General features: G+C 35.6%; 1 protein-coding gene across 20 annotated transcripts in view; it reads left to right on the top strand.

Annotated features, from left to right (window-relative positions):
* The window catches only part of LOC109557336 (platelet glycoprotein 4), a 92,731-nt gene that overhangs the window by 35,772 nt on the left and 37,642 nt on the right, over nt 1-19,317 (top strand). For 11 of the 20 annotated variants that reach the window (XM_070787687.1, XM_070787685.1, XM_070787683.1 and 8 more), the window contains one exon: nt 11,776-11,913. The exons of 8 other annotated variants lie outside the window; for them this stretch is intronic. The gene's annotated coding sequence lies outside the window, so the exon portion shown is untranslated. Of the gene's footprint in view, nt 1-3,405; nt 3,660-11,775; nt 11,914-19,317 lie in introns of those variants that run through there. One more of the 20 variants, XM_070787694.1, reaches the window with a different exon arrangement.

Genomic DNA, 19,317 nt, shown 5'->3' with positions numbered 1-19,317 from the left:
GCAAGGGATCACACGTTAGCTTATAAAGAGATAGTAGATTGGCATGTAAAATTAGATGGTAGAGTATAATATTCAGGAGACTTAGAATTTTTGATGGGCAAAAAACCCAATACAAGGAATGATCTATATTTAACCATTATTTTTGGCCTATGATTGAATGATTTTCATAAATTTTTGAAATCTTTAATCAATATGTCTATTCCTGGAAATGAAGATATAAACATAATTGGTCCACCTGACCATTTATAATATTTGAGAAAAGCTTATCGTGTAGTGGTAAGTCATTTGTCCTTGTACTGTAGCTACTCAATACATATCTGTGGAACAATATAAGCCCTCCTTGAGAATAAATATTTTTCAGTGTGGAGGAACCAGACTGTTTAATAATTCAGATAACCAGTCCTTTTAAATTCTATGTTGGATAGCTTGGAAAAGTAAATATATTCTTCTGCCAAAGTATTTAACATACCCATGTCTCTTTAATGTATGTTGTGATACTTGTAGTATAGGTTTTTTGGCATTTATTTGATGAATATTTGAATGCCTATTATGTGTCAGGAACTATTTTAAAATCTGGCATATGAAAGTAGATATTCCCAACACAGTTCTCAGTGAATATATTATGGAGAGTTCCACTGTGACCTTCTCCCTTGGAAGTCATAAATGAGTATACAATGAACTGAGCTTTTTTGTTATACTTTGTATGAGTAGGACACTAGAGCATTCTGGAGATATAAAGATGAATAAATACAGTCACGTGGCTTTTTGTATGTGCTTAATATTAAGACCTCTGCTTGTTGCACATGGTATACAAAACCATGTTGTAGGGACTGTTTATTTCCTTTTTTTTTAGGGACCTATTGATTAAATCACATTTCTTGATGATAGTTAATGAGTGAGAAATTTTGTTAGATGTTTAGTTATTTAAAATGTGTGTGATCTACAGTTCACATTTTACATAGAATCTCAGGATATGAGTTTGAGTGTTTTCAACTCAAACCATTGTATCAATTTAGGGATTTGGGGTCCATAATCTGGGCTTCCCTGGTGGCTCAGAAGTTAAAGTGTCTGCCTGCAGTGTGGGAGACCTGGGTTCGATCCCTTGGTTGGGAAGATCCCCTGGAGAAGGAAATGGCAACCCACTCCAGTACTGTTGCCTGGAGAATTCCATGGATGGAGGAGCCTGGTGGGCTAGAGTCCACAGGGTCGCAAAGAGTTGGACATGACTGAGCAACTTCACTCACTCACTTAACTGAAAAACTTCAGAGTTAGCACTCTGTAGGCACAGTTAGATCAAACTGTTTGTTCTTCTGAACTTATCTGCTCTTGCCTGTTACTTGGGCATTGGCTTTCACCCTAGTTTCCTTGAAGTTCTAAGATGGTTCCTGGCAGCATTCGTACATGTTTACTTATTACAAATAAATATGAAGATGGGGAGAGATAATAGTGAAAAGATCATTCCCACCCACACTGAACAAAAGAGCAAAGCTTTTGTGAGTCCTGAGGAGATGTATGTTTTTATAACACTGAAGTTCTTATAACATTTTAACTTACAACAATTAAATAGGGATTTAATAAAAAAAATATTAAATAGAACATTGACATTTTTAGAGGCAATATCATGTTCAGTTCAGTCACTCAGTCATGTCCAACTCTTTGCGACTCCATGGAAATATCATGTTAGTACCACGATAATAAACTTTTGAATCTTTTCTTCTGTACTCAGTGTTGTGAGTCATCTCTGAAAGCGAAGTCAGTTGCTCATGGTTTCTGCAACACAAGTTACTTCTAACTACATAGGATATACTAATGATCTGTTAGGCTAGGATAAGTTCTTGAAGAAACATTATGATCTTCCTTTCCTCTGGGAAATTCTTAAACATGTGGAAATGTCCCTTAAAGGTTATGATTTAATCAAAAAGGCTGAATTTAGTTATATTTATTCATTATGTTTCATCTTTAAAAACTGAAGCCAGTTCCCTGAAACATATCTCAACACATATGCATTGGAATTTTAAAAAAACTATGTTGTCTATTTTCAATTTTAATTTTAGTCACCTAATATGGGATGAAGATTGTCTGAAAGGATGACATTTTCAATGGTGGAATAGTTTATCATAAAAAGAAAAGGTTTCCCTGTAATTAGTTTGCACCAAAAGACTTAAAAAGAAAATCACTACAGTATTTTTTTCCCCTAACCTACGTGACATGGTAAATGAGCCAGAGAAATTTCAGTAAATAGCACAAATTTAGTTCAATCTTTATTTGGTTTTAGTTTCCTAGCATAAAGAATTTAAATGTTTTCTACTATACAGGATGGTAAGGTGTGTGTGCACAATTGTGTCTTTGCAACCCCATGGACTGTAGCCCGCCAGGCTCCTCTGTCCATGGAATTTCCCAGGCAGGAAAACTGGAGTGGGTTGCCATTTCCTACTCCAACAAGATGGGAGTATGAGATTTAAAAAATAAATGGCAGAATATGGTTCAGTTATAACCAAAATGTTTTTGGTAATAGATGGAAATCTGTGATTGTGTACTGAACTACCACTGGAGGGTGGATGTTTTTCACAACAAAACTACCAGTTAAGTGGGTAATGGGAACATATCAATAAAAGGTGTGAAGGGCCAAATGAATTTATGGTTTCTGGTAATTTAGGAATAGCTGTGATTTTATAATTGCAGTAAGTTAATTTGCATGCAATTCCAAATTTATATACATAAAACCCCACTGAATTTTGAAAAACTATTAGTTAAAAAATGAGATGTCAAATAAAAATCAACTAGGATAGGTAAACGCAAGGTAACCAAGGAAGAAAAAAAGGAAAACAATGAAAACTGGGAAGAGAGAAGTCTATCCTGAAACTTATGAAAATAGTATTTGGGGACAGGCTTCTTTATAACATGGGAAATATTTAGTGGTTTTTAATTTTGAGTTGCATGAAATGGTATGGTTTCCATGGGCTTATTTCACCTCCAAATATTACTTTTAATGTAGTCCTCTTTTCTACAACCTACTGTGATTATCCAGTTTTCCCTGAGGGGTTGCAGAAAATGAGAGGAAAAACAGGCCTGCAGCAGTCTTGGAACCTGTCCAGAAAATGTTTTTAGTCCTTAGACTACTTGAAGGACGGTGCTCCAAACCTTGTAACACAGATTGGAAAACAATGATAATCCCACTGTATTCACTCTGAACAGGAATTTTTTTGTGTGCCATTAACAAAAGGAATATTACAGAATACAATGAAACACACTGGGATAGGATCTCGATTCACATTTTTATCTTTATCCATGAACAGGAGGCATTGTGGAGTAGCAGAATTTGCTTACTAAATACCACGATTGAATGCCCTGAAAGCCAGGAAAAGAGTTGTTAGAACAATCTCTGAGGCTACATGTACCAAGCAGTGCAGAACTAGCCGGGCCAGTAGAGTCATTTGAGGGTGACATTCCACAGCAATTCAGATTCCGTAACTTGCTGTTTACTTAAATCACAACCTCCTAACAAAGTGACGTTCGGGAATCTGTTAAGAGGATGCACGATTTGAGTCCTTGGTTGCCTTTTGGAGAACACTGAGGATGACAGACACTTTCATAAAGACAAGGCTGATGTTACCTAAACCTACTTAAGAACTGGAAGATTTGTTTCTACTTAACCTAAGGTAAATTCCTTTATCCAAGCCATTGTCAATGCCCCTTAATGTGAAGCAAACTTTAATGTGGTTACTAACACGTGAGTGCTAAAATGAAGTTTAATAGGTAAGTTGAACTTCTCTTTTACTTAAAATTTATTAAATTTTGTGCAGATACTAAGGGGAAAGTGTTACTGTATCCCTGACTAGTTGTCATTTGCTTCATTTAAGCAGCTAATCAAATGTGTCACAGAGAAACATGCAGGACAATTGCAGGGTTCTGCTAATTTAGAATTCTGGATTTTTATGAAATTTACCTTATGCATTAAACAGTACTAGTCTTCCATTTTTATTATGTTTAGGTTTTCATGTTTATGATTTACAGAATACAGTCATGAAAATAAAATATATAGAAATAATTTTAAATGATTTATAACATTTCCAGGAAAATATTTGCTTCCAGAAGTTTTATTACATATATTAGATAGATATACACTCTATATTTGGGTGTGCATGTATGTTACAAGAATTGGTTTGTTTTTACAAACTATTATACGAAGCTTTGTTCAAAATGAAAAATACAATTAGAGTAAGATGTTCCAACTTTGAATACTTATGGATTCTTCGAAATCTTAATACATTTCAAGTTCTCCGAAGAAGTTTATTTGAGAAGTAGCACTCTAATCCAAACTCTTTGGTCTCTTGAAAGACAGAAAACTCAGGCTTTACCACAAGCAGATCTTCTCCTTAAGTCTCTGAGAACAAATCTGGGAAAATGATGATTTGATTTGACTGTGATGGGCTTCCCTGGTGGCTCAAATGGTAAAGAATCTGCCTGCAATTCTGGAGACCTGGGTTGGGAAAATCCCCTGGAGAAGGGAATGGCCACCCACTTCAGTATTCTTGCCTGGAGTATCCCATGGTGGAGGAGTCTGGCAGGCTACAGTCTAGGGGTCACAGAGAGTTAGACATGACTGAGTGACTAACACTTTCACTTTAGGGTTTGATAGACTGTTTAATACTGCTGTGCCACTTGAATGCAAGGTTTGTACTAAATGTTTTTTCAAAGTGTCAGGGCAGAAGGGTCAAACTTTTCCATTTCAAGCGAACAGAAAAACAAAGGCATTAGGAATGTACTATTTTCTATGTGGTGATTTCTAAAATTATTATTATATGACATGCTTCTTAGAAAGTATTTTCTCAGCTTTAAGAAGGAATTTGATTATGCTTCCCTGTCCCTGGAAAATGTGTGTGTGCGTGTGTGCGCATATGTGTATTCATGTATGAGTTTAACTCTTTCAGGAATCTGACACCCAAGTGTTGTATATCTCCAAATTTAACAGATTATCAGTTGGCACAGACATTAACAAAATTGTTAAAAAGACGGACTAGAGTATGGTTGTCTCGTTTTTAGTAAATGGAACAAAATTACTGTTCTCATTATCCATCTAATTTCTTTCCTGGTTTTAAACATTCATCATGGCTCTTCAACTTTTTTTTTTTTTTTCTGCTGGTAGTTAAAAAGAGTGAAAAAAACCCTTTAGCATTTTAAAGCATATCATTTTGATCAAGCCATCAGCCACTGTGAATATGTAAATTGATTCTCTAACTCTTCTTAAAATTATTTTATTTCCTTTTTAAGATCCTACAGGGACTATTTATAACGTAGAAGACATTTCTCAAAAGAAAACTTTGTTGTACCCTTAATTCAAAGAATTTAGTATTTCTGCCACTTGAAATTACAAATTAATTGCTTACATAATTTTTTCAATCTGACACTGTTTAACTAAATACTATATTTTGTTATTGATTATTGATTTTTTCCCCCTACTATTTCATAACACCAAGCTTTGAGGCCAAGCTATCCTCTTACTTGAAGATTTCTGTTGTTCCCTCCTAATTATTTCCCTTCCACTGTGTGAACACAAATTATACTGACAACTATGCAAATCTTAACACTTTCTTAAGTTTCTTAGTATTGTTTAAATGTTGACATTTCTCCACCTCCTCAGAGAGTTAAGTCAGCTTTGCAAACAGTTCAAATAAAGATTAGATCTGCCAACATTTTTAGGCCTGTGGAATTTACATATTTATATGGCCCTGCCCATATGAGAATTATTTAGATATAGAGAGGTGTTCTCTCTTTATACACGGCTCCTACCATGGCTTCTAGGAAACACAGGGGAAAATTTACATCATGAATGCAGTAGGTTTGTCAATACTTTGATCGTGTGCTTTGATTCATCAGATGATGTAGCTAAAGTCTAAACTTTAATGACCCAGATATTCCACATTATCCTTAATGTTGTCCTTTGAAATTTTCCTTTAAAAGTGATATTAAAAACTTCCATTCTAATCTCTTAAGCTTTCACTGGCATTATCATGTCTATGTCTTATGCATGTAATAGTCTATTTAAATTATGTACATACGTATTTCATTCCTGTATGTGAAGCCCCACCTCATCATATAAAACAGATAGAACCTGTCATTGGTTTAATACTTCCATAATGACCAGGGCAGCAATTGGCAAAATAGATATCTATTTGTGTAGCACACATAACCATGTGGTGCTATACATGTACATAAATATGTGTGTGTGTAAATCTCCATGGTTAGCTATCCCAAGGATTAAAGTGATAAATCAAATTTTGCCTTATGGTTTTACACAGGTAACTAAAGTTTTAAGATACTTTACAGTGTATCTGTGCAGTATTATGTGTTACAGGTCTTCAGAATGAATTTTATTTTTTGAGTTAATTTCAAAATAATTCTGTTAACTGTTAATTACAGAATACTTTCACTGTTCACTCCTTATTTATTGTACTTAGATATCATTTTTTTATATTAGGCTATTTAAAATTGTTATTCAGCTTGAACAAATGTGCTGAAAAGAATATGCAAATTAGGTATTGATCAAGAACTCATATATATATATATATACACACACACACAAACACATTTTTCTTTCATAAAAGACTATAGGCGCTTTAGTCAGTGTATATGGGTTTTAATTATTATGGCATATAGTAGCTGTGTGACCTCAAATAGTTGTCTAAAAACATAGCAAGGTTGTATCATAAGTCAATAAGATAACTTATGTGAGACACTTATTTCAACAACTGGCAGATAAGCCCTCAATACATGTTAACTCTGTTATTGCATATCATCATAATTTATAGGTCTTTGCTTAACCATATAATCTAGAATTATAACGCACATGATACTAAAATTCTTTTCATTTGCTGAACTGTTAAAAAAAAAAAGAGGGTCAATTAAAAGTTTTTATCTACTACATAGAATCTGTATAAAGCTTTACAAATCTGCCGTATGACTTGTCAGCTTGAGGCTGTAGGTAGGTTCTGTAGTTACTCTCTTTGACAAGAAAGGAAATGAGAAATATGACTGTGGGCTGCTCATTCACAAAACCTATTATTGTTATTATTAACAGGGCTGTGGTCAGAACTTGGGCCATGCCATGCAATTCCTCTTCTACTATGCATCCATTGTATGCCTCTCAGATATGTTGCAATATTTATAGTTACTCAATGTACTTCACTCTTCCTCTTTTACTTCACAAGTGTTACATGCCATGAATCAGCTAATCTAGAAATATGTTCTAAAGGATTTTTGAAACCATAGAAATGCTAGAATAAAGTTCATTATTTTTCCTATTTTTGGAGAAAGCATTTCAAAGCATGACATAATACTTAAAAGGGAATTACTGTGAAAGTTAATGGCATAAAAATGGAAATTTTCAGTAATTTAAAAATTCAATAAAGTTTAGTCAAAAAACTTTAAAAAAAAATTGTCAAATGTCAGAAGACTGGTTATTTCCTTACTAGCTAATAAGGAAAAGCTATCACAAATGTTTAAAAATATAAATGCTAGTATGCTTTAGACAGTTGGTGAAACTTCACTCAAATATTTAGCAATAAAATAAGTACTTATTATAAAGAAAGTTTACTATGAGCCAGTGTGACCGACGGAGAAGGCAATGGCACCCCACTCCAGTACTCTTGCCTGTAAAATCCCATGGACGGAGGAGCCTGGTAGGCCGCAGTCCATGGGGTCGCTAAGAGTCAGACACGACTGAGCGACTTCACTTTCACTTTTCACTTTCATGCATTGGAGAAGGAAATGGCAACCCACTCCAGTGTTCTTGCCTGGAGAATCCCAGGGATGGGGGAGCCTGGTGGGCTGCCGTCTATGGGGTCGCACAGAGTCAGACAGGACTGAAGTGACTTAGCAGTAGCAGCAGTGTGACCGATGTATGAAGATGGGCCTTTTCACATATTGTTGTATACATGTATGAACAGAAATTTGGTAAAACTCCCCTTGCCAAAACAAGTACATACTTCTCACCCAGAAATTTCACTTTCTGCCCTTTATTAGTGCCCTAGCACGGTAAACAAAATTATATATGTACATACATTTTTAGCATTGCTTTTGTAAGATCAAAGAACAATTTGGTTAGCCAAAAGTTTGTTCAGGTTCTTCCATCACATGTGTATGTTCAGTCATGTCCAACTCTTTGAGACCCCATGGACTGTAGCCTGCCAGGCGCTTCTGTCCATGGGATTCTCCATGCAAGAACACTGGATTGGGTTGCTATTTCCCCCTCCAGGGGACCTTCCTGACACAGGTATTGAATCCGTGTCTCCTATGTCTCCTACATTGGCAGGCAGATTCTTTACTCTGAGCCACCAGGGAAGAAAGGTGTAACAGAATAGAAAAAGAAAAATCAAAAGTTCTATTACATATGATATTGGTCATTTAAAAGACAATGGTACATTTTTAGGACTATTTTTTCAATAATTGAGAAAGAAAAAAGAGAGTTAACACTATCAATGATATGAAAAGATCTCCAAGTCCCTATTAAAGAGACAAGTTGTAGAAAGTGTGATTCAGTATATGGTTTAGTCCATATGTGTGTGTGTGTATGTGTGTGTTATAAACTTTTAAGTTTATACTTAGGAAATCAGTAAAATGATGACTGTATGCTGTGTGTTTATACTTATAAGTTTATAACATACAGAAGTGTATACATATAAGTTTATATATATATATATATATATAAGTTTAAAATTTATAAAATTCCTAGGTGGTAGTGACATACCTAACATTGGTCACTTCTGAGGAATAAAATTGATGCTTGAATGAGACTTCTCATTTTATACCTTTTTATAATATTCAATATTTTTTACTTGTCCATATTACCTTAATGAATTCCCTAAAATAAAAATTTGCTTAATAGAAAATGATCACCATACCAATTATTTATCAAACAAATACTATATATGTCAAGAACTGCGCTGAGTTCGTCACATTACTACTCTCACCTTTGCAACAATTCTGAGAGGGAGCTATTTCTACTATGACTTAGGTAAAGTAGTAGTAACAAGTCACACACTGTAGGAAGGGATGAATTCCAAATTCTGAGTTAGGTCCATTTACTTCCATAGCACATGCCCTTCATCTCAAAGCACTGTATATCTGTGGTATGAACAAATATATAATAACCTCTTATTTCTGGCCATTCTCATTTCTTTCAAAAATATTATTGTGGTTATGACAATCATGTGTGTCTAGTCATTCAACCGATTACCAGCTATGAGCCTGCTCTGTGCTCCTGGGGCTTCAGCAGTGCAATAAACAGACGAGGGTCTCTCATTCCATGGAGTCAACATTCTAGCAAATGCAGAGAAAGGACCAAAAAAAAAAAAAAAGTCAAATGCTTGTCTGATGGTGCTGTGTGATCTCCAGTAATCAGAGCAGAAGGGAGAAAGGGACAATGACTTGAGGGGAAGGGAAGCACTTCGTTGCCTCACAGTCAGGCGGCTGTCAAGTGCTGCACACAGTCCATCTCAGTTAGTTCTTATTATGATCTCTTAGTTTTCTCCATTTTTTGATTAAGAAAGTAAGAATAAATTGTTAGTTAACTCCTAATCCCCAGTCAATATAGCTAGTGGTAGTACATCGCAAGTCACTGTAGTCTGTCTGATTCCAAATTCTAAGTGATCTTCCAGGTAAAAAGTTTGCAAAGCACTGTGCCTAAGCTGACTTGGCATACTGACAGTTTGAGCTTTCATTCTGCTACATCTGTCTAGTGTTCTAGTGGACTTAGAGAAGGTAAGGTATACGCTCGTATAAAAATACCCCTTAAAAATATTGCATATACATAATCTTGTAAAAATGAAAACCCCAGCATGCATTACTGAGAAATGGGTGTAGCAGTTTTCTGCCTTGTTGTTCAAGGTGAACATTTTGCTCAAAATACAGACATATGATTACAGATTTTACTTGGCTCTGGATTTCCTGTGTCTTCCTGTATCAGGAACTGTTGTGCACAGTATTAAAACAGTTAACAGCTGCCTCTGGGAATGCAAATTTGATCCTTTGGGCTGCTCATGGGAAAGTGTGACATTTTCCTCTCCAAAGACAAAGAATTTAGATGTCATTAGACTACTGATTAAATAGTAATTCAAGTAAATTCAGTGTCAGCTTAGGTATCAATTTTACAGGTATTTTTTCTGAAATATCTAACTCTAACAATGTTCATTTTTTATATAATTTAATTATCCTTTCAGTGCATTTAAGATAGGCTGTTTAAAATAGCATCTGAACTTCTGTGTTGGTGGGCTATTTCTGAATTGTCACATTGGAGGGTATTTGTGTACATGTGTACTTGTGTATATTTGTGAGAATTAAGGCTGAGAAGGAAATGTTATCAAAGCAGCTTAAATACAATAAAATAGATATTCATAATCAAAATAATTATTAAACTAGCCTTTATATTACCTTTAACAAAGATAAAATGTCACAGCGATAAGGGAATCATCTTTTTAAATTATCTAAAATCTTTATTCTTTTTAAATGAAAAGCATAAATCATAATGAGATTACACAAGGCCATTTCTACTTTATCCTAATTAAGTGATACTTGGAAAAACAAAATCCCAATATAACGAAAGACTTCTATAACATTAATTTTTAAATAAATTTGTCTATAAAAATATCCTGGAAAAAGAAAGCAATGCTCAAGGTAAAACATTGCTTTGGGTTCCTTTCCAGTTGTATTGTACAGCTAGCAAATGAGAGAATTCAACACATGCCTAGACGCAACACCACAAACAGCCCAGTGAGCACTGGCTTAAACATGATCTAATGAAGTAAATGTATTTCTGCCTGTTATTGTTATGCTGCTGTCTTTCAAGGCTGAGTTAGAGGCATTTATTCATCTGGTCTGTCTGACAGATAACAGTTTAACCTGAAGATTTTTATTTTCCCTGTAGGATTCTGAGAATTTCTTTCTAAGAATGGGATTTTAACATGCGGGTCTTTTCTCCCCAAAAGTTTAAGGCCTTCTTTTTTGACGAAATTTTAAAATAATGCCTTTCTTTTAAAAGTACCTTCATTATATACTTTTACTATTTAGGATGGCTTTTAATATCAAATTTTATTTAAATATTATTTAAAATTGTCTTTTTATCTAAAGAGATCTAAGAGAAATACAACTTCTTGGTTTTCATAGAAGGATTTTGCTCTGCTCATGAAATTTCTGTAAGACTAACAGAAAATAATAAATAGTGAAGACCCTCCAGTTAGAACAGTAGGCTATTGCCTTTTTTAAAGTCTGTTTGTCATCCCTGTTAATTGACAAAGTCCAACTGTTTTCAAAATCATTAGGCTTGACACACTTTGGATAAATGATGCATAGAAAGTATATTTTATTTAAACTTCCTGAAATAGGTGTTTCAAGCAGGAAAGTGAGTCCGGTAATTCTTCCCAATTTACATTTTCCATCCCCGAGCCCATTTTATCATCTGGAATAATGACTGTATTAATATAATAAAAGAGTATATGAAAGGCTGCTCAGCAAGTTAGCTCCTTTTGTCTCTGGCCTCTGACTTACTTGGATGGGAAAATGGCCAAAAGAAAAAAAAAATAAAAAAGACAGCAGAGGATCTCAGATATAGGTACTAGGTCCACACGATAATATAAAAACAGACCCTTAAGATCACACCCCTCGCACACAATCTAAGTGGGAAGTGTGCAGTTTCCTTTTTTTTTTTTAAACTCCTTTTGGAACAAACCACTCACTGGGATCTGACTGACGTTGCCTTTCTCTCTTTTTTTTTTCTTAAAGCATATTTAAACTCACACACTTTTTATAATGAGGATTTCGGTGTAGGGTTTTCTGCAGGACACCATTTGGTCCTACTAAGAACTGACTGTTCAAATGTTGGAACATTTGATTGGAAAATACTTCTTAGTCTTTTTAAAGGTAAGTCATACTGATTTTTTTAAAATTTTTGTCTCCTAAATGACAGGAGATGACACTACTATATACACACCCTTAAAGTTATAGAACAGCAGCAGTAAGCAGGAACTGTTTTTTGAAATCATTAGGCTTTTCCTAAAAGCTAGGTTTGTGCTGTTTCCAAAGTTATCAACCTTACCTTTTATGTTTAAGAAATACTAAAACTTTGTCCAATAATCAGTATCATGTTGCTTCTTGATGTTTAAAACCTTATGTTTATGCATAAACAGCTTTTGTTAAAATGATGTACTATCCAATTTTGTTACTTCAGAACTTTTATTGTCTACTCAGGGTATTTATGCATGGTTTTTAATTTAAATTATGAATGAAAATCAACATAAATAACAATCAGTTTAGTAAGATTAGTTCTTAAAATTCACTTGACACTCTTATGCCAACATGCTTTCTAATATGCAATTCTTCAGTACTTACTATTTTAGAGAGCCTTTGGTTTATTCAGTCTTCTAGTTTTTAATGTCACAATATTTTGGTGAACCTGACTTTGTCTACATGGTTAACAGCAGTGTATATTTTGGGTATATTCCTCTTCAGCATTTTTAAAAAATTCATTCTCACTGAATTTTACTTGCTGCTGGGAATGGTAAATTATATTAATTCCAAATGATTTTTATTTATATAACTGTATAAATTATATAAAATTTGGTAATATAATTTTTTTTAATTGAAGTTTTTGTGTTTTTAGGAAACTTATTACAAATACCAGCAAATTATTTTCTTGAATGATAATAATAAATTACAAATCATTCTGGAGAAATTAAAAGTTATAAATTAATTATAGTAAGTGAACTCATACATAACTGTAAATGGCATAAATTCTCTAAAGTAAATTTCAAACAGTTTCTAGAATCATCAAGTAACATATTGAAAAATGTTTTTAAAATCTTTGCATGCACTTTTCAGTTCTTTAGTGTGTAGTTTTAAATTAGTTAAAAAAAAAAAAAAACAGTGCTCTTACTATTCAATCAAAAAATAACCAAAATAATTTTTTTCAAAACTTTTGTTATATAGAGAGTCCAGTGGTCCACTGGATTTCATGAGAGAAAAAAAATACACAGAAATTTGTTTCATTTACCAGAATCATTACAAGACCAGAACAATAAATTAAATACACAGGTATCAGATAGAAGTAAACTGAGAGGAATAAAATATAATTAGAGAGGTACTAGACAGAATGCACTGAAAATTTTGGAATTTATCTTGGGAGTTATAGTTGCAACACTATAGGCAAAAAATCTTGTGGATTCTTTCTTCCTTAAAGAACTGATTCTGTAACTATTTTCTGATTTTAATCACAAGGTATTTTTTAATTCAGTGGCCCAAGTCATGGCTGAAAGTTTTGAGGAATTATTCTAACCTAGGAGTTGATTTTTCATTTACATAATATTCTAAACCCCTGTATACTTAAGAATAAGCCATCTCAGCAGATTTTATTGTATTCTAAGAGTTTTGGAAATGATCATTTATTATTTATGAAAAAGACACATGTAGTAGAATTTTTAAAAATACTTGGCCAATTCACAATAATATTTTACTGTTATGTTATAGTTCAATATATTTCCTATATTTCAAATAACATAACAGGTGCTATGATAGGAAATTTTATTCATTCTGACTGAATTTTACTTGACATTTATAACCATATATGCTGTATATATATCCATTTTAGAGAAAACTGAGCCACAGAGAAACTATAATGTTAGCCTGAGAATAAAACCTAAATTACTTGAATTCAAAGCCCAGAATAATAACTATTGAAAATCTTATACTATCTTTCTGTTCATAGTAAGAGTTGGGTTGGGGAAAAAGAAACAATAGCATTTCTATCAGGATTCAAAAATCAAGAATGGTTCTAGATGATTCTATTTAAACTGATAAGACTCTAAAAGAATCATTTCAAATCTACAGTAATCTCTATAATCAAGTACTCTAAAACTTACTCCAAAAGACTGGTGTGTTTCTAGAAGAACATTTAATGTGATACTGAAGTCAATGTAATTACTGTTTTAAGTATTTTAAGATTACCACAAAAATAAAAGTTGTTATATTTGAAAGGCATAATTTAGTGAAGTGTATTATATTATGATATCTATACATTTTCTATTATATATATTTACCTCCATATATTCTGATAGGATGGAAATGCCCATATACATTAAAAAGATTATGGTAACTTCAATAAGAGAAGATGATGAAGATTTCCAAATGTAGTTATTTAAACATTTTCCACAGAGCCCTAGGGTTCTGTGGGGATGACTCAGAGCCCAACTGAGATGTGACTAGAAAGGGAAAGGGCCACAGTTCCTGCCCACTTTGATCAGAATAGTTCTTCTTTTAACTACCTTCATATGCTGCGATTGCAGGTAAAGTAAGTACTAATCTAGTGACCTTCTGTATTCACTTGATGAAACACAACCAGATCTAAATAACTGATTTAACCAGCTTGATATGAATCTGCATCTTGCTCATGTCTAGGGAATCGTGGCTTTGAAAACACACCTAGATATCGTGTAAATTAAGAGTGTGAAAAGGAACTTAATTTGGAAAGCTAATTTTCACATTCAACCTGTTGTTGAATTAATCGCCCCCAAACTCCAAACCTGGGTTTTTTTGGCAAATACTGTATTTGGTGAGGAAAAGGTTGTGTATTAAAAGAATTACTTGTGTGTCCAGTAGAAAACAGAGATGTGATCTGGTTTCCTATTCTGATGAAAAGCAGAAGGCAGGCTTATGGATAGAATAGGAAATTTGAGATATTCACTCATGAGTCAGAAAATGTCATCCAGGTCCTGGCATTCATTCATAGCACAAGTATGTAATATGAAACTGTTTTAAAGTTTCACAGTTCGCATCCTAGGAAACCATACCTCTTGGCCATGCCTTTTTCTGGGTGGAGTTTCCAAGTAAACACAGCTCTATACACAGATGAAAATAATCACAAATTCTCTGGGAAGTTTCTCGACTATTCTGACCTACTTATGTGGACACTTAAAGCTTAGTCTCAGTTCCGACCACCAGGTTTCCAACATAATGGAAAGGCATAACACTCATAAGTTCATCTAGAAACACACTGTTGACTTGACAGCAAGAAAATAAACAGCCCACATGTAGTTACGTTCACAAACTCTACAAAAAGAGTAGGATTTATGGTCTGTGAACTGACAGAACACAGACAAGAAAAGTATGGGATTAGTGGGATCTTACAATGTCTTTATTTTCTCATCTTTCTTCTTGTAAGTCTCAAAAATAAGTTTTCTTTCCTGTATATGTGAATTTTTTGTTTTCTAAATTGAAGTACTTTAAGCAAGCAGCTTACTCCTTGGAAGGAAAGTTATGACCAACCTAGATAGCATATTCAAAAGCAGAGACATTACTTTGCCAACAAAGGTCCGTCTAGTCAAGGCTATGGTTTTTCCAGTGGTCATGTATGGATGCGAGAGTTGGACTGTGAAGAAAGCTGAGTGCCGAAGAATTGATGCTTTTGAACTGTGGTGCCGGAGAAGACTCTTGAGAGTCCCTTGGACTGCAAGGAGATCCAACCAGTCCATTCTAAAGATCAGTCCTCAGTGTTCATTGGAAGGACTGATACTAAAGCTGAAACTCCAATACTTTGGTTGCCTCATGCAAAGAGTTGACTCATTGGAAAAGACTCTGATGCTGGCAGGGATTGGAGGCAGGAGGAGAAGGGGACGACAGAGGATGAGATGGCTGGATGGCATCACTGACTGGACATGGACATGGGTTTGGGTGAACTCTGGGAGTTGGTGATGGACAGGGAGGCCTGGTGTGCTGCGATTCATGGGGTCGCAAAGAGTCGGACACGACTGAGCAACTGAATTGAACTGGACTGAAGCAAGCAGTAAATTATTATTTCTAATGAAGAAATAAGGGTAAGAATAAAATTTAACCTAAAATTAGCAAATAAAATAAATTTTATTATGAAAGAATCTATATGACTAAGAAAACCAAGTGTGCAAAATGCAAATTTTATCTGCTCTAAATAGCTACATCTGAGAGAATAGTGGAGACGAACTACACTTTATAAAGCTGTTATTGAGTACAGCATGCTGAGTAACCTGAACTTTTCTCATGTATTCAGTGCACGTCCTATTTAATTTGTTGGTTCCTCCTTTGCTTCAGGTGAATAAAACTACAGTGGCATGTATGCTCAGTCGCTCAGTCCTGTCTGAGTCTTTGCAACAACCCCATGTACTGTAGCCCGCTAGGCTCCTCTGTCCAATGGGATTTTTCAGGCAAGAATATTGGAGTAGGTTGCCATTTCCTTCTCCATGGGATTTTCATGACCCTGGGATTAAATCCACACCTCCTGCACTGGCAGGCAGATTCTCTACTACTGAGCCTCCTGGGAAAGCACAAATTACAGCTGACCCTTGGACACAATAGGTTTGAACTTTGTCAGTCCACTTTTATGGAGTATCTTTTGAATAAACACTACAGTACAACCTGATCCAATATATGCAGTTGGCTGGATACCACAGGTAAGCTGATGGTATAGTTATATGTGGATTTTCCACGCCTGCATTGTCCATAACCCCTCTACGTTGTTCAAGGGTCAACTTGTATTTGTAATTTTGCGGTGAGAAGGCAATGGCACCCCACTCCAGTACTCTTGCCTGGAAAATCCCAGGGATGGGGGAGCCTGGTAGGCTGCAGTCCATGGGGTCGCTAAGAGTCAGACACGACTGAGCGACTTCACTTTCACTTTTCACTTTCATCCACTGGAGAAGGAAATGGCAACCCACTCCAGTGTTATTGCCTGGAGAATCCCAGGGTCGGTGAAGCCTGGTGGGCTGCTGTCTATGGGGTCGCACAGAGTTGGACACGACTGAAGCGACTTAGCAGCAGCAGCAGTATGAAGCATAAGCTTGAAATATGATTACAATAACAATACTTACTCATGGTGACAAGGCACTGAAGCGTGATAAACCCAAGACCCTCAGTGGGTGCCTGAACCTAGAGACAGATTTTACTACTTAGGGTTTGGTGCTAAGATTTTACTTTCTAGGATTCAGTTAGCTTCAGTTGACCGCTTTTGACTGTGGATAAGTGAAACCATGGAAAGCAAAGCCATTGATAAAGAAGGATTACTGCTAAGTCGCTTCAGTCGTGTCCGACTCTGTGCAACCCCATAGACGGCAGCCCACCAGGCTCCCCCCTCCCTGGGATTCTCTAGGCAAGAACACTGGAGTGGGTTGCCATTTCCTTCTCCAATGCATGAAAGTGAAAAGTGAAAGTGAAGTCGCTCAGTCGTGTCCGACTCTTAGCAACCCAATGGACTGCAGCCTACCAGGCTCCTCAGTCCATTGGATTTTCCAGGCAAGAGTACTGGAGTGGGGTGCCATTGCCTTCTCCAAAGAAGGATTACATTTATATAAAATATCTTGCCTATTTTTAGAGGAAAAAAAAAAAAAAAAAACTTGCATCAAGATAACGAAATAAGCTGGCCAAAAAGTTCATAAAGTCAATCTCTTTCTGTCAAAAATATCAGTACATGTATGCAGGAATGTGAGTCACACTACTATCTTTGCTTAGATATCATCCAGACCAGTGTTAGACTAGTAACTGTCTAAGCATGCAATTTAGCAGAATAAATCATTGACACTTCTGTTTTCTGATGAACTTGATTCAACAGCACTGGGCTGTGTGCACTATCTCACTTCAGTTTTGAGTTCAAAGCAGACAGAGTCTAGGCAGTACCCAGGTCTGCCGATAACTTGACATCTCTGGGCACAGGGTCCTTGGATGGCATAATAATGAGCTTTCATGAGCGACTTCACTTTCACTTTCATGTATTGGAGAAGGAAATGGCAACCCACTCCACTATTCTTGCCTGGAGAATCCCAGGGATGGGGGAGCCTGGTGGGCTGCCATCCGTGGGGTCGCACAGAGTCGGACATGACTGAAGTGACTTAGTAGTATTAGCATGTTTAGAGAGGAAGGCGCTAAAGAACACATTGGGTCATCCATAAGATTTTGGGGGACTTTTTGCCCCTTGGGACTCTTCCCTATAGTCCATGGGACTGCTTAAAGAAAGGATAATGATTCTGGGAAAGGTCAGATAGATTCTCAACTAGGTGATGGCACAGAATCTGGGAACAGACAAACAACACACACCTATATCCATTTCAGAAATAAAAGATCTGTAATTTTAAAATCAAGTAAAAATAAACAAATGGGACCTAATTAAACTTAAAAGCTTCTGCACATCAAAGGAAACTATTAGCAAGGTGAAAAGACAGCCTTCAGAATGGGAGAAAATAATAGCAAATGAAGCAACTGACAAACAACTAATCTCAAAAATATACAAGCAACTCCTACAGCTCAACTCCAGAAAAATAAATGACCCAATCAAAATATGGGCCAAAGATCTAAATAGACATTTCTCCAAAGAAGACATACAGATGGCTAACAAACACATGAAAAGATGCTCAACATCACTCATTATCAGAGAAATGCACATCAAAACCACTATGAGGTACCATTTCACACCAGTCAGAATGGCTGCGATCCAAAAGTCTACAAATAATAAATGCCGGAGAGGGTGTGGAGAAAAGGGAACCCTCTTACACTGTTGGTGGGAATGCAAACTAGTACAGCCACTATGGAGAACAGTGTGGAGATTCCTTAAAAAACTGGAAATAGAACTGCCTTATGATCCAGCAATCCCACTGCTGGGCATACACACTGAGGAAACCAGAAGGGAAAGAGACACGTGTACCCCAATGTTCATCGCAGCACTGTTTATAATAGCCAGGACATGGAAGCAACCTAGATGTCCATCAGCAGATGAATGGATAAGAAAGCTGTGGTACATATACACAATGGAGTATTACTCAGCCATTAAAAAGAATACATTTGAATCAGTTCTAATGAGGTGGATGAAACTGGAGCCTATTATACAGAGTGAAGTAAGCCAGAAGGAAAAACACCAATACAGTATACTAACGCATATATATGGAATTTAGAAAGATGGTAACGATAACCCTGTATACGAGACAGCAAAAGAGACACTGATGTATAGAATAGTCTTATGGACTCTGTGGGAGAGGGAGAGGGTGGGAAGATTTGGGAGAATGGCATTGAAACATGTGAAACGTCATGTATGAAACGAGATGCCAGTCCAGGTTCAATGCACGATGCTGGATGCTTGGGGCTGGTGCACTGGGACGACCCAGAGGGATGGTGTGGGGAGGGAGGAGGGTTCAGGATGGGGAACACATGTATACTAATTAAATAATTTTCTATTAAAAAATAAATAAAAGCAACAGGGCTTAAAAAAAAAAAAGAAAAAAAAAGAAAATCATTTTATATTCCATCTGACATAACTGC

The sequence above is a fragment of the Bos indicus genome, chromosome 4, assembly GCF_029378745.1.
Source record: "Bos indicus isolate NIAB-ARS_2022 breed Sahiwal x Tharparkar chromosome 4, NIAB-ARS_B.indTharparkar_mat_pri_1.0, whole genome shotgun sequence".
NCBI classification, from domain to species: Eukaryota; Metazoa; Chordata; class Mammalia; order Artiodactyla; family Bovidae; genus Bos; species Bos indicus.
This window is presented reverse-complemented; position numbering and strand designations above follow the sequence as displayed.